Source organism: Notolepis coatsorum (assembly GCF_963971535.1).
Source record: "Notolepis coatsorum genome assembly, chromosome: 6".
Classification (NCBI taxonomy): domain Eukaryota; kingdom Metazoa; phylum Chordata; class Actinopteri; order Aulopiformes; family Paralepididae; genus Notolepis; species Notolepis coatsorum.
The window spans coordinates 175,553,205-175,570,325 of record NC_140170.1 but is presented as its reverse complement, the minus strand read 5'-3'; positions in this window follow the sequence as shown (position 1 = coordinate 175,570,325).

Sequence of the window (17,121 nt, the reverse complement as noted above, 5' to 3'; positions counted from 1 at the left end):
CTCTGTAAGGTCACCTTGTAACGCTGTTTCGCAAGACCCAAATCACTGAGAGGGGAGACCTTCTAGCCAATAGGAAAGCAGGCTCTCTGGGGTGACGGCACTGGATGGCGCAAGGGCGGGGGGGGGTTCTCTCTTCTCTATAAAACCTACAGGTTGAATGATGGAGGTGAGACAGAGACACGGAGACACCGAGACGCAGAGAGAACGGAGAAGCAGAGACGGAGAATCCACCCCACCAGTTCGAGAATAAGAGACGCCACTAAGAAGCCCTCCGGGAAAAGCTGATTAGAGATAGAAAATAATTGATGCTGTGAACCAGATAATTTAAGCTGTTGGATATTCCAATAAAACAACGGTCAGAACCGTTTTCACCCGCAGCGCTGTCTCCGCCTCCACGTGATTTTCCAAAGGACCAATCAGATGAATGAACTCTTTATTATAACGTGATACAACAGCAGAGTAAGCAGCTATTCCACTATACATTAGAGAACGATCATATAGCTATAGAATCATTGAGAAGATACATTACACACCGGTGTAAAAGGACTGGCTTCTCCATTGTTGGCTGTCTCTCCTCCAAGCTGGTCATGACATTTTGTTTTGTTTCATTTGGTTTGTTTGTTTCTCATACTATCACTTACGCGCACCACACACTGACTCCTTCATGCACTCATTACATTACTGATATTACTGATCCATTCATTCTTTAATTCCTTTTGTTTGTAAATAGTTTAAGAGCATAATTAAATGACTTTTCTTTAAAAAATCCTCAAGTACTTGTGTGGTTTCCCTTGTTTTATCTGTACCTTGAGTTTGGTCCATGACAGGGGAAACAACTGTTCTTCAGCCGGTTGGTTCTGGCTGTGTGGCTGCGGTAGCACTTTCCAGACCGCATCAGCTGGAACAGTCCATAGTTGGGGTGGTTAATGTCCTTGATAATTTTCCGGGCTTTTTTAATGCACCGGCTCTCATATATTTCCTGGATGAAGGGAAGCTCACATCCAAATTTTTTTTGGACAGGATTAGGGTATTTACTCTTGGCTACATTTAGAAGAAAAAGGCAACATTATGTAAATAATATAAATCAAAATGGTGCTGCTCCGACCGGCCGCCTTTCTGTTAGCTCCGTCGTGACTGTGCTTACTTTTGTTAATTTTTATAGTTTTAAGAGTTTTATTTGCACCAACTGTTGGTGCATTATATGTGTATGACCGTCAGTCACTCATTGACATTGGATTAAGGAAAACTTACCGACTGGATTGCTCTCTGGATCGGATTGCTGAACAACAACAGTGGCCAGCGGAGATCCTTTGTTGCGGCTGAAGCAAGGAAAAGGCGCGACGACGAGGTAGAAGAGCCGGCGCCCGAAACAGATTGAGATCCAAGCGACACAGAACCACATTGCCCAGCATATTGTTGGCCAATGTGCAATCGATAGGAAACCAACTGGACGACATCAGAGCACGGATCCAATTCCAGAGGGACATTCGGGACTGCAACGTCCTCTGTTTCACAGAGACTTGGCTGTCTCCAGACGTCCCAAACCATGCAATAGAACCGGCAGATCACTTTTTTGTTCTCCGCAAGGACCGAACGGCAGAAGAATCACTAAAGACGAAAGGAGGCGGCATAGCTTTTATGGTAAACAAGGAGTGGTGCGATATAGGCAACGCAAAGGAATTGTCTAACCACTGCTCCCCAGACCTGGAGTATATCACCATCAAATGCCGACCCTTCTTTCTCCCGAGGGAGCTAACGTCCATCATCATGATCGGAGTATACATTCCACCACAAGCGAACACTGGGGCCGCACTTTCAAAGCTACACGACGAGGTAAACAAACTACAGATAGCTAACGTTGACGCTGCCATTTTGGTTCTGGGCGATTTCAACAGCGCACGTCTTAAAAAGGTGTTGCCGAATTTCTATCAGCATGTGACCTGTCCCACCAGAGGCGAGAACATATTAGACCATGTATACTCGCAATTTAAGAATGGGTACAAGTCACAGGCTCTTAGTCCATTCGGTAAGTCCGATCACGCCGCCATCTTTCTTTTGCCAAAATATAAACAGAGTCTTAAGCAAACGCCGGTAGTATCGCGAGAGGTTAAGCGTTGGACTGTGACGTCAGAGGAGACACTCCAGGCTGCACTTGAATGCACAGACTGGAATGTATTCCGTGATAACACAGCCAATATTAACGAATACACTGAAACGGTGCTTGACTTTGTCTGTACTCTGGTAGAAACAATCCCCTCTACCACAATTAGAATCTACCCAAATCAAAAGCCCTGGGTAGATAAATCCGTCCGTGAGGCTCTGAAAGTGCGCACCTCAGCCTACAACACCGGGCTTGTGACAGGCAACATGGATGAACACAAGACGGCAAGATACAACGTCAGGAGAGCAGTAATAGAGGCAAAACGGCGTTATAGGGATAAAGTTGAACTTCAGTTTGAACAGGCTGACTCTAGAGGTATGTGGCAGGGCCTCAGAACAATGACAGATTACAAAGGCACCTCCCTCAAACTGAACAGTGACATATCCTTATCAAATGATCTCAATACCTTCTATGCGAGGTTTGGGGCTGTGAATAACAACACCAGCCTACAAGCCACGGCAATGGGGGGGGGGGGGGGGGGTCTGCTGATGGAGACTCAGTGTTCAGGGTAACAGAGCATGAGGTGAGGCGGACCTTTAAAAAAGTGAATATCAGGAAGGCAGCAGGACCAGACGGCATCCCCGGCCGCGTCCTAAAAGTATGTGCCGACCAACTGGCCCCGGTATTCACTGACATCTTTAACCTGTCCTTAGAACAGGCTGTCATCCCCACCTGTCTGAAGAAGTCCACTATCATCCCTGTACCCAAAAAATCTACGCCCGCTTGCCTCAACGACTACCGCCCTGTAGCTCTCACCTCCATAGCCATGAAGTGTTTTTAGAAGCTAGTGAAGGGCTACATCTGTTCCTCCCTCCCCATCAACCTGGACCCCCTGCAATTTGCATACCGCCCTAACAGGTCCACGGAGGACGCCATAGCCCATGTGCTGCACACAGCAGCATCACACCTGGACAAGAGGCAGGGGAACTATGTGAGAATGCTGTTCATCGACTACAGCTCATCATTCAATACCATAGTCCCCTCCAAACTCATAGCCAAGCTCAGGGACCTGGGCTTGAACTATGACCTCTGCCAGTGGGTCTTGGACTTCCTGACGGGCAGACCCCAGGTGGTAAGAGCAGGCACAGTGGAACAACAACACAATCATAAAATGTGCTGATGACACAGTAGTGGTGGGCCTGATCTCTGCCAATGACGAGAGGGCCTACCTGCAAGAGGTAGAGAATCTGTCACAGTGGTGTCAGGAGAACTGCCTCTCCCTGAACGTCAGCAAAACAAAAGAGATGATTGTGGACTTCAGGAGGTCGGGGGTCAAGGACTACAGCCCCCTCAGCATCGACGGGGCACCGGTTGAGAGAGTGAACAGTTTCAAGTACCTCGGAGCCCACATATCCGAGGACTTGACATGGACCACACACATTGACAGTGTTGTGAAGAAGGCATGACAACGCCTCTACTTCCTCAGGCGCCTAAGGAAGTTCCAAGTCAGTCAGAAGATCCTTAAGAACTTCTACTCATGTACAATAGAGAGCATCCTGACTGGCAACATCACCTCCTGGTTTGGGAATAGCACTGCACAAGACCGTAGCAGACTACAAAGAGTGACACGTTCAGCCGAACGCACAATTGGAGGGGGGCTTCCCACCCTCCAGAACATTTACAACAAGCGGTGCAGGGGTAAGGCTAAGAGAATCATCAAGGACTCCAGCCACCCGAACAACTGCCTCTTTGAACTGCTGCGGTCAGGCAAGCGATACCGGAGTCTTAAGGCGAGCACAGAAAGACTCAGAAGAAGCTTCTATCCCCAGGCCATCAGGCTGCTCAACTAACAATAAACACTATGCAACAACCATCAAATGCACACAGCACACACACCCACACGCACACACTCACTTTAAACAAACAACACACTGCAGCACCCACTCTCCAAACTTTAGATCACCTAAACACACTTTATATTTATTGGTAAAGGATTTGCACTACAACTAAATTGTACCTCATCCCATTTCTGCTTTGCACTATATAGTATTGTATATTAGTACATTGCATAGTATATTGTATATTGTATGGTAACTCAGTTACTTCTATTCTGCATCGAACATTGTACATATGTCTATACTGAACACTGTGACCTCTATTTTTACTTCTATTTTACATGCTATACTATTTTATTTCATACTTATCTTGTATGAACAGTCTCTGGAGCGTAACAGTAAGAAGCATTTTGTATAAAAGTATTCTGTACTTCTGTATGACAACTATTAAAGAAACTTGAAACTTGAAACTTGTCATACAGTCTGGAGAGATTGATTTATGACCGCCGGCGGAACGCTTGGGCTAAAGAGATTTTAAGAACATATTTACTATAAAAGCAAACAGTTATTGTATCTCTAATAGTAACATTTATTTTTTTTAAAGGCTGTTTGCGTGTGACTTTGGTCATTGCATGGGGGCAGAATTGATATAGTGCTGTCAGGCGATTAAAAAAATGTATCTAATTAATTACAGGATTTGTAATTAATTAATCTAATTAATCACATTTTAATCGCATAACCATTTTATGCCTGATATTCTATATTCTATAATCATATTTCAAATTGCATGTGTCCGGATGGCAGAATTCAGTACTGTATCTACAAAACCTTCTGTTTAATCATCTTCCATCTATTAATTTGCTTAGATTTTTCAGGTCTGGTCAATTTGAGCATGGTGTTATTCACAGTCAAAGATAAAAAAAAATTTATTGATATTCTCATTTGGTTCATTACAATTTACTCAAGCCTAGTAACAGACACAGTATTTCTGACACTGGGAATACATTCCCTGAGATCCATAGATGTCCCTAGAATCAGATACCAAGAACATGCAAATGGACCATATTAAAAAAAAGTCTGTAAATGTGTATTCTACATTCTTATGGAATGAATGAGATAAAAAGAAGAAATGTATAAAAAAAAAAAAATGTAATACATTTTGAGTTAATTTTCATAACGCGATAATTTGCTGTGTAATTAATTAATCTAATTAACGCGATAAACTGACAGCCCTAATATATATATATTTTTTAAACCTTTATTTAACCAGGTAAAATGCTTGAGATCAAGGATCCCTTTTACGAGCAAGACCTGACCAGCAGCAATACAAATTATAAATCAAGTTACAACATACTGGACAAAACACAGACAGACAAAAGGATAAAAGAAAAAGGAATTGAGCAAGCACCACCATATCCTTAACATTAGTAACATGTAGCATCAGCATTATGTATTTATGCATTTTCAAACTCCCAATTCAGATGTTGCAAAGTCTGTGACATGAACTTTAAAATCAGGCAAGGTGACAAGGGCCTAGTAGCTTCAGAGTTTTTTTTTTATTCCGTTCCAAATTTGCATGTGAATCAAGACGAGTGCTTTCGTTGGCCTCTAAGTTTCGAGTGACGCCCATAAACAATAATAATAAATAATATGTTGATATTATTTGTTGAGACGCTCCGAAACTTTCGGCTTCAGGAAACAACAGCAATTGATCCATCGGATTTAATTAACAAGGTATTGGACTTTGTCAATCAGTTGATCTTCGTGGTTTGTCGTACAACGTTCTGCTTTCTTTATGGGTTGACTAGTTGTTTATTTAGTACCTACTCGCCTCAACTCTGCTTTTGGTACCTGGTACTTCGTTCGTTTTCCACTGCAGGTAGTACTCCCCATCAGTGTAGCTGGTCATCATAGGGCGCCGTGACGTCACCTTCAACACGACACACACACACATATCGAAGCTAGTTATGAAACCAGTGCCTTATTAGCTAATGTACGCTAGCCGCAATGCTAACGGTTATAATGGGAAATCCCAGTCACATTAGCACATAATCTAACAAAATGAGACTAAACTCTTTGTTCTTGGTGGTAAATTGTGTTGCTGTTGGTTTTGTTTCATCAATAAATGAGGCAGAATACACTGAATGCATCTTTCTTTGTTTATTGCACTTTGTTCTTGCTGCAAACAAATAATGCGAATGCAAAACTGGGGGCGGAGCTAGGCGTCATGGAGTGAAGACGTGTTTCACTGCCGCTCTCAAAAAACTTTGAAAAACACACTTTTTCACCCTATATAGTCTTTGTTTTGTTTTTGTTTTTATTAAGAAATTCGACAGGCTGGTTACTTTATTACTTATAATAATTTTTTTACGGATATGGCGAGCAAGCGGTTTGCTCTGCGAGGAGTGGCGACGCCAGCAACCGACAAGACAGAAACTAGCTCTCCATGTGCCACAGCTGGTGTGGCAGGTGCTGAGCTAAGTAAACTCATAAGAGAATCGATGGAAAGCCAATTCATCAAATACTTCGACTCTTATCGTCATTCAGTGACGGAGGAGATAGAAACGGCTATTAAGCCGGTGATAGAAGAAGTAGAAACGCTTCATACAAGATCCTTGGCTAACGTTAAGGAAATCACCTCGCTCACAAGAGAAGCCACAAGACAGAGCGAACAACTACAGAATTAGGAAAAAACCTAGACAGACGAGCAGACGGAGCTGACCAGAATACAGGTCAGAATTAGTGAGATACAATCTCGAGAGACACTTCAATATAAAAATCGTTGGAATCCCTGAGGGCACTGAGGGGAACCGTTCTTCAGACTTCATACCCGGCTTACTGCAGGAAATACTGGGCAAAGATGTACTTTCTAAACCTCCGGAATGTGATGTAGCCCATAGCGAGGCCCGGTAAGGACCAAAGACCAAGACCCATAATTGAGAGACTCCACAGGCTGCAGACAAAGGAGCTAATTGTCCGAACGGCCTGCTCCAGGATGGGAGATTTACGCTATGGAGACCACAAAGTTGCCATTTTTGAAGACAATAGATTCAAGAGTTTTATTTGTCACATACATACTAGGGCATACAGTGAAATGCGGGTGGCCATGCCTGCTTCGATTGTGCAATAATACTAATAATTAAATAGACATAAAAACAGGTAATAAAATATACATAAAAAGGGCATGATAAAATAGACATGCTAAATTCCTGAGATTGTTAGCTACGGATTTAAGGTACTGGGTCCTATGTACAGTAGTACTACCATACAATATACAGTTTTTACTCTACTTGCTATATCTAAACTATACTATACAAGAACCATATCGGTTCTTTCCTTAAAGTGACCTTCATTTTTCTCGTTCCTTTAAAGTGTCCTTTCCATTTTGTTTTAAATATACTCCTTAGAGGGGAGTACTGGGACACCATGACTAAGCTATGGAAGTTGGGTTGCCGACCAATGTTGCTTTTCCCGGCCAGGTTGTCCGTGAAGCTGAAGAATGATGAACAGAGTTTTGGTTGCTTGCAGAGGCCGAAGAATATTTTAAGAAAGATAGGGTTAACCTGGAGGATGACCGAAAGTGAATGCTAACGGCGTGGGTATGGAACCGGCTATGGCCAGGCGGAGCGGAGCTAGGTTGGCTAACAAGCTTTGAACTTTTGTCTTGCTAAGTTAAGCTAGGCTTAGTAATAAAATAACTTGTGTTCTGTGTTTGTGTAAATGTTCCTCCTTCAATATCATGGGATGGACGGGCCGGACTTCTGCATTCCTCGATCCTAGCTTGGCTGTATTGTTGTTGTCGCGCGCATTACTGTATATCATACACATAGACAACTACGATCATGGTTAAATTGAACACATTAATATGGAACACAGGAGAACTAAACACACCTCATAAACGTACCAGTGTCCTTTGTCTACTGAAGAGAAAGAAAATGTACTCAGCGCTTCTTAGTGAGACTCATCTGATGATAGCTGATGTAGGAAGACTGGCAAACCGACAATAGCATGTAATTTCCTTATCCTCTGCCAACAATAAGACAAAGGGTGTCGCTATAGTGACAAGACGTAATTTGGATATCAAGGTGTTGGATGTGTGGGCGGATATGGAAGGGAGGATAACAATGGCAAAGGTTGAATATTCTAACAGGAAAATAGCACTAATCACGTTAATACATTTGATACAGAGTTTTACAAAATAATCACCAAAGTAATGTTAAAACTCCATGACCCTCATTTATCAACAATTCTTAGAAAGTGTTCTATTTTCGTTCTTAAGCTCAGAATTTAGAATGTGTGTACGTACAGAAAAATCAGGATTTATCACACGTGCGTACACAGGTTCTACGCACACTCTGTGTTGATAAATACCATTTGTTCTACGCTCCGTGCTCGTGCACGATTTTAAGTAACCATATACGGTAATGAAACACCCCCATGAAATGTGGAAAAGTGGAGCGAAGCATGTTATGGGAGAAATACGCGACAGGCTGACAGACGTGTAGACGGTGATGTCGGATATGATATCTATTAAATTCCTAAAGACCATTGCTGCCTGGGCAGCGCAAACACTAATAAAGACCGTTAACCACTGTTTGCCATTGGTGTCATTAATAACCATGCTGGAATATGACTGCTTTTTCTTCGTTTCGTTTGATTAATACCCAGGGATTAAAGTTCTCAGGCAAATGCGCATCGCAACATTATTGACTGAGTGGAATCCCTTTCTATTTACATAACTGCATTTGTGATGGAGCTTTGACAGCTACATGGGTGGTACAGTAACAGTCTATTGCTCGATCCATCTCCAATATCACGATGGACCGTGCCGGTGGCCAAAGACCAGAGGGTGGAGAGGACTTGAATGTGCACAGGGATGGCATTTGTGCGTTTTGTTCCACGCTCCAATTTCGGTTTCAAATTGCGGTACAAATGAAGGAGGTGTCTCGGGTATAGCGGACTCTAGTTAATATTATGTTCTCTCGGCAATTAGACTGCCCCTCATTCATTCATTCCTATCTGCTATCTCTGAAAACAGTTCCCCGCGGAGCTCAGTCAGTGCACCCCATAGTATTCCGATAACCCTATATATAAACCATGCTGCATTCATTCGGAAAGAAAGACTTATTCCAAATGCTATATTTATAGGGTTTGACAATAATTACACTACTGTCGCTATTTTACAATGAACTATAATGAATTACGGGTCATACAGAACACGCCAGTGTTGAAACTAATGCACGGAAGCTTATTTCCGCGTTGCAATAATAATATTCTACCGCTGGGCGCCAGGTACGCATGCTCCGAGCTGTGCGTAAATATACGCACAAAGTCAAGCACACGTTCAAATTGATAGGTCACACACTTTGCTTAGAAATTATCGTACGCACAGGTTACGCACATATCTGTGCGTACGCACCATTGATAAATGAGGGCCCATGAATACGCTTTTATAGTGGGTGGTGATTTCAATGCGTGCTGGGACTCCACGAAGGACAGATCCGGTTCCTCCAAAACATATGACCAAAAACAGTCCTCTAGTGCCCTTAGGACGTGGGCCTGTGATACTGGTCTCACTGACCTATGGCGCATAGTCAATCCTACTTTAAAGGACTACTCTTGCCTTTCAGCCAGACACAAAACTTTTTCTAGAATTTACTACTTATTCTCATCTGCTAATTTGTTTGATAAATTCGATGTCTCGCTGGTTCCCCTAGCTCTCTCAGATCAGAAAGGGATTTCTTTTACAGAATCGTTTGGCAGACTATCCACAAGAGCTCCCAGATGGCGTTTTAATTCATCCTTGTTAAAAAACTTTTGACTTTTGTAAAGAATTCAGAGAAACAGTTTTTTTGAGGATTAACATTGGCACGGTGGAAGACCCTAGAGTTCTGTGGAATGCAGTAAAGGGCTTTGTCAGAAGTCATGTCACACTTTTTGCTTCCAACTTGCATAAAACTCATTTAAATAAACTAGTAAAATTGGAAACACTATACGCAGACCTATACGCATCATTGCAGACTAGCTACAATGAACAAATGAACACACAACGGAAGATAGTTTAAAAAAAAGTACCCGGTACCAGGTACCATCCGCAAATTTCGGCAATGGAAAATTGAAATGGCAGAGTAGAGTAGAGTCGAGCCAAGTAGGTACCATGCAGTGGAAAAACGCCATAACCTACACTAAAAACACAACAAAGGAGGGGGAAGGGGACAGTACAAACACAGGGTAGCAGTAGACACTAGAGAGGGGATAATGGGGGAATAAAACCGTTCGCTGACCCTGAGTCGGTAGGCAATATATTGTGCCAATATAGCTGATACAGCCATAATACAGATTTTCAAGAGCATGCAACATCCGTTGAAAAAAACGCCAAAGACATTCTGGTTCCAACCGCTCTTCTTGGTAGTTCAGCAGGTTTAATCCACCTAGCAGAGGAAAACAGCGTGTTTGTTCACCGCTTAACATCCAAATATATACATGTAGGTGAACAAAGAGCGTTACTTAACTTGGGGGAAGTTGATAGGAGGAGGAAGCCAGCCAAGCCACTCTCTGGTCCCGCTGTAACGTAGTTGAGTTTGAAGAGGCGGATGTCAGACTGTTGATGATGGGAAATATGATTTGATGTAGATGCTGGGTGGAATAATCCACATCATGCTGTCGTGAAACCTCCACCTGAAGTAGTCTGCCATCTGCAGCTCAGCTGCAATTATAAGCCCAGGTGCCATGACATCATCACACTCCTATCGGAGAAATCTACCATTTATTTCGGCAAAGAAACACAGTATGGATCCACATAGAGGAGCAAGGGCCTGTCAACCTGTGACACACACTGTATGGTGTGTATTTTAACTGACATCAGCCTACCTTCAAACTGCCATTGATGTTGAAAAGAGGTGTGAAATACTCCATGAGACTTGAAAGTTGCTGTGCATATGTGACTCAGCCTTCTGAAAACCACCATGTTGTTTTTATTTTCATTACTAGAAGCTCTGCACGTCAAACGTCTACCTTCAGTCTGGTGCGTCTGTTGTGCCGTTAACTCCCGGATGCTCCTGGCTGCTGCGTGGATTTGAATAGCTCATTGTAGAGCACAGTAACATTAGCGATTTTTTTTTTAGTTTATTTAAATTTTTTATTTTCTTACCCAGGGACAGTGCACATTAATCAACATCTTCAGTTTACACATCAAGGTAAATGTGCCAGAATTATCTGTACTCCCTGCATACCATGCATGTCTTTATGGTGTGGGAGGAAACTGGAGTACCCAGAGGAAACCCATGTGAACACAGTGAGAACATGCAAAATCCACACAGAAACCCAGGACTGTAACACTCTGGGTTCTCTGGCTGCTGTCTGAGAACCGCTCACCATTCTGACACCTGTCACTTGTCTCCCCTGTCCAGGGCCGGACTGGAGAAATAATTCATACCGGGAGATATAACGCGAAATATAGCCCCAATCAGGCCACTTTTTAAGCGGGGGGTCCCCCACCAGGATTTCTTTTGTTACAAAGACTTAATTTCCTGCATTCTGGTGAATTTTAGTGCATGTGAATCACAAAATAATGAGCCAACAATTGCTTAGTACAATGTACTGTTATGGACCTCAAATAAAACTGTTGTGGCACTAGCAATGCTACTCTCTCCACCTTCAAAAAGAAAAAAGCAAGAGCACAACATATTTTTCTATTTACTATTATAATACAGTTAACCACTCTCTCCTGTAAGGGCCTTTCTTTTTCTTTGTTTTATCCCTCTCTCCTCCACCCTTTCTCTTTCTTCCACTGTCCATCTTGACATCAACGTTAATTGACTTTCGCTCTACTGTATCTCTCCCGAGTCCCTCACTACCTGGCTCACTGCCTGGCTGTTATTCTGCATCTGAGTGCCGTCTGCCATTCCATTCGCCGCCTCCGCTGTCAATCAGTTGTATCGCCTGGTCCCGCCTCCACCAATCACAAGCGGCAGCACGGCTCCATTGTGTGTGTGTGATCCGCGTGAGGGCGAGAGTCAGATAGTTCTCCAACTCTGTCGCAGACAGTGAAATCCTGGTTGTTCCCCACCCACCTAGGTTATCTAACTATCGCGCCGCGCCGCCGCCACAACTAGAAACAATGGCCTGACAAAAAAAAAAAAAAAAAACTCCCGGTGCTCCAGATGGCCAGTCCGGGCCTGCCCCTGTCACTTATTGTCTGGGTTCCCTGATTGGCTGTCACTGTGGTGTGTGTGGTATGCTTGGTATGTAGACCTATTAGGGGTGTAAAGGTACGCGTATCCGTACCGAACCGTTTCAGTGTGTACCGTACCGAACGGCTGTGTACCGAACGAATACAACGGTATGTTAACCACTAAAGTTTTTTTCACAATCTAATATATTATTATTATTATTATTTTTTTTCTTTACAAGTCGATTATTAATTTCAATATAGAATATTCGTTGACAGCCCTACAAGTACAATTAGTTACTGCACACTACATCACCCCTGAGTGGAACATGGAAAGCCAAAGTTTACTGTACCGAAAACCTGTACCGAACCGTGACTTGAAAACCGAGGTACGTATCGAACTGTGGTTTTTGTGTACCGTTACACCCCTAGAACCTATTTAACCCCTGTCTTCCTGTGTTCTAGTCGTCGGTTCTTCACTATACCTCCAGCGCGGTACACGACGGTACCTCTGGACTGGACATTCCTGTTGCTGTTCTTCTCAGTTATATTTCTCGCTGTATGTTCTACTAGACGCTCGCAGTCAGTGTGTGTATACTCGATATTGCTCTAGGTGTATTGTTCCTATATTAAAAGGGACCACTGTTTACGAGCAATCTCTCTCTGCCTCTGCTTATTCCTCCACAACTGGGACCTTACCTGCTCACACGTAACAGAAGAACCGACCATCCGCGTTCCATGGAGGCTAATGGGGATCCAAATAAACTTAAACTGGAGGCTCTCCGGGAGAAAAAACATGGGGGGGGGGGGGCGGCTTCTTGCCTGCCGGCAGGGCCTCCGCACTGTGGCAGATTACGCCATTGATTTCAGAATCGTGGCCTGGGAGGCAGCTTGGCCTGAGGTCCCCTGTTGTGTCTTGTTTGTCCAGGGGCTCTCCGTTTGTGAGTTGCCGGAGCAGTTGGATAGCATTGTCAACATGGCCATCCGCATGGACAATCAGCACCGGGAGAAGGAACGCGAGCGAGGAACATCGGCTCAGGTACGTGTCCCTTCTTCTTCCGGTGTCAATATCTTCCCGCAATACACAAGTGAGCCACTGGGTGATGAACCCATGCAGCTTGGGGCGCTGTCGCTCTCGGACGAGGAGCGGCGGCGCTTCATAGAAGAACGACGCTGCTTCCGGTGTGGACGCACCGGCCATCGGTTCGGCAGCTGTCGGGCGTCGCCGGGAACAGGAGGAGCCCGCTAGGTCTTGGGGAGGCGCTGGCAGGTGGGCTCAATTCCTCTGTTGCTCATGATACTCGAAATTTTTTTAATGTCTCTGTGGGGTGTGGTAGAGACGTCAGGAGGACCAGGGCATTAGTAGACTCGGGGGCTGCGGGAAATCTTATTCATGTTGGGTTAGTTGAGGAGTGGGGGATTCCCATCGAGACGTTGGAGGTGCCCATCCCCGTCCAAGCCCTGGATGGACAGCCACTGAGTTGTGGGAGCATCACTCAGCGCACTGCTCTACTGCACATTCAGGTGGCGGGTGGTGGGTGGGAGTGGGTCAATTTTTTTGTCATTGTGTCTCCCTATTCTGTCATTGTTTTAGGCCATCCCTGGTTAGCTTCTCACAACCCTGTCATTAATTGGGCCACGGGTGAACTCTCAATGGAGAACGGCGTTAAATCGGTCTCCGGCGAGAGTTTGCCCGCCCCCTCCCCCCCTCTTCTCTTTTGTCTCCCTCTTCTCTCTCCAGGATGGTGGGGAGAGTTGCAGATTCTGTCAGACCTACTAATCCCGATTTAATAGGTGTACCTGAGATCTATTGGGACCTTGCAGACGTTTTTAGTAAAACGCGTGCTAAAGCACTACCGCCTCATAGATCATACGACTGCCCCATTAATCTTCTACCCGGTACCTCTCCGCCCCGTGGGCGTATGTTCTCCCTCTCTCGCCCAGAGACAGTGTCTATGAACACTTACATTCAGGAGGCATTACTCGCGGGGCATATTCGTCCGTCCACATCTCCTGCCGGCGCTGGGTTCTTTTTTGTAGCTAAGAAGGATGGTACCCAGCGACCGTGCATTGATTATAGGGGGTTGAACGACGTTTCCATCAAGAACCGTTACCCTTTGCCTCTCATGGACACCGCCTTTGAGTGCTTACAGGGGGCACAGGTTTTTTCTAAACTTTACTTACGTAATGCATACAACTTGGTCAGGATTAGAGAGGGAGATGAGTGGAAGACTGCATTTAACACGCCCAATGGGCATTATTAGTATTTAGTCATGCCCTTTGGTTTAGCTAATGCTCCAGCAGTTTTCCAAGCCCTGGTCAACGACGTGCTGCAGGATTTAATTGGGGTGTCGGTCTTTGTGTACTTAGATGACATCTTGATTTTTTCTCGTGATATGGTGCAACACCAAATGCATGTTTGTGAGGTGCTAGAACGTCTCCTCCAGCATCAGCTATTTGTTAAGGCAGAGAAGTGTGTGTTTCACACTGACACCGTTTCCTTCCTGGGCTTTGTGTTGACGAAGGGTGATCTTCGCATGGATCCAGCCAGGGTGAGTGTAATCTTGGACTGGCCACGGCCTTCGTCGCTCAAGGAGTTACAACGGTTTTTGGGCTTTGCACATTTTTACAGGCATTTTATTCGCAATTTTAGCGCCTTAGCCAATCCGTTAACAGCTCTCACTAAGTCCTCTCTCCCTGGCTTTGAATGGTCGCCTAGGGCAGAGTCGGCCTTCTGCGACCTCAAACGTCGATTTACCTCCGCCCCTGTACTGATCCGCCACAATGCAGAGACTCCGTTCATAGTGGAGGTGGATGCCTCTGACATCGCGGTGGGGGGGTGATCTCTCAGAGATGTTTAAAGGACGGTAAAGTGCATCCTTGCGCTTTTTTCTCTCGCCGGCTATCTTTGGCCGAGCGTAACTACGACGTGGGTAATCGGGAGTTGTTGGCAATCAAATTGGCACTGGAGGAATGGAGACATTGGTTGGAGGGGGCGGCTTTTCATTGTTTGGACTGATCATAAGAACTTGGCTTACATCCATGGGGCTAAACGCCTTAACGCTCGCCAGGCCAGGTGGGCGTTATTCTTCACTCAATTTCGATTTTCCATCTCCTATCGGCCCGGTTCCAAGAACGTCAAACCTGACGCGTTGTCGCACCAGTTTGATCTCCGGAGGTCAGGAGGAGAAGCCCCATCCTATTATTCCACAGGCCTTTTGATTTTGGCACCCGTGTCTTGGGGCATAGATAGGGTGGTAAGATCGGCTCTGACACGGGAGCCCGATCCCAGTGGGGGTCCTCTGGGGCGGATGTATGTGCCCAAGGCCACATGCTCACGCCTGCTGCAGTGGGCACATACCTCTTCACTCACTGGCCACCCTGGGGACGCCAGAACTCTGGAGTTTATCCGTCGGACGTTCTCTGGAGTTTATCCGTCGGACGTTCTGGTGGTCGACAGAGGAGGGGGATACACGCTCCTTTGTGGCGGCCTGCCCGGTGTGCACGCGCAGTAAGACCTCTCACCATGCACCAGCGGGTCTCCTCCGGCCGCTTCCTATTCCCAAATGCCCCTGGTCGCACATATCCCTGGATTTTATTTCTGGCCTTCCCCTGTCAGATGGGTTCACTACCATTTTGGTGGTAGTGGACCGTTTCTCTAAGGCGGCCCACTTCATTCCCCTCCCCAAGCTTCCCTCGGCCCGAGAGACGGCTGATCTGGTGGTACAGCACATCTTTCGGGTCCACGGGCTCCCAGTGGATATTGTGTCTGACCGGGGTCCTCAGTTCGCCTCCAGCTTCTGGAAGGCGTTTGCGTTTGCGTTTGCCTCTGCGCCTCCGTCAGCCTGTCGTCTGGGTTCCACCCGCAGTCGAACGGGCAGACGGAGTGCATCAACCAGGATCTGGAGGGGGTCCTGAGGCGTTACGTTGCCGGTTGTCCGGCAACGTGGAGTAGGAGGTTGGCCTGGGCAGAGTATGCACATAATACCCTCCTCTCCTCCTCTACCGGTATGTCTCCCTTTCAGTGTCAATATGGTTTTCAACCTCCTCTGTTTCCCGAACAGGAGCAGGAGGTTGAGGTGCCATTGGTCCAGGCACATGTGGCTCGCTGTCGCAGGACGTGGAGCCGGGTTCGAACGGTGGTGCAGAAGGCTTCGGTTAAAGCTCAGCGGCAGGCTAACCACAAGCGCTGTCCGGCTCTGGTTTTCCATCTTGGGCAGCGGGTCTGGCTTTCCACCCGTGATCTCCCTCTCTGGGTGGAATCCAGGAAGCTGGCTCCTCGCTTCATAGGACCCTTTGTGGTTCGACGGGTGAATCCTGTGGCTTACAGGCTGCAGCTTCCGAGCTCTATGAGGGTTCATCCGACGTTTCATGTGTCCCTGTTGAAGCCATTCCTCTCATCGCCCTTGGCCCCGCCACTTCCTGCGGTTCCTCCGCCCCGTATTATTGATGGTCAGCCTGTCTACACTGTGCAGAGGATCCTAGGTTGTAGGCGGAGGGGTAGGGGGTTTCAGTTTTTGGTGGATTGGGAGGGGTACAGGGTAGAAGAGCGTTCTTGGGTGCCTCAAAGCGATATATTAGATCCCAGCCTGATCGATGATTTCTGGTGGCTGCATCCCGAGGCCTCTAGGTCAGGGGTGGCCAACCAGTCAGAGACTAAGAGCCACAAAAAAATTACTGTGGTACCACAAAGAGCCACACCATATACCAGCGTTTCTCAACCTTTTTTTTCAGTCACGGCACCCTTCATGTGTTTATAGGTCTCACCCTCTGGCCTCTGAAGTTGCTAATTTTTTATTTTATTTTTATTTATCCTTTATTTATCCAGGAATGTCCCATTGAGATACAAGATCTCTTCTTCCAGGGAGTCCTGACCAACACAGCACACAACAAGTTTCAACATAAAACAGGGCATTAAACAAAAAACATACAATTCAAATATAAATACAGAGGGTCATTTGTGCAGTGGCAAGGAGCATAATCACATCAACAATAGCATCAGGTAAAACAGTTAC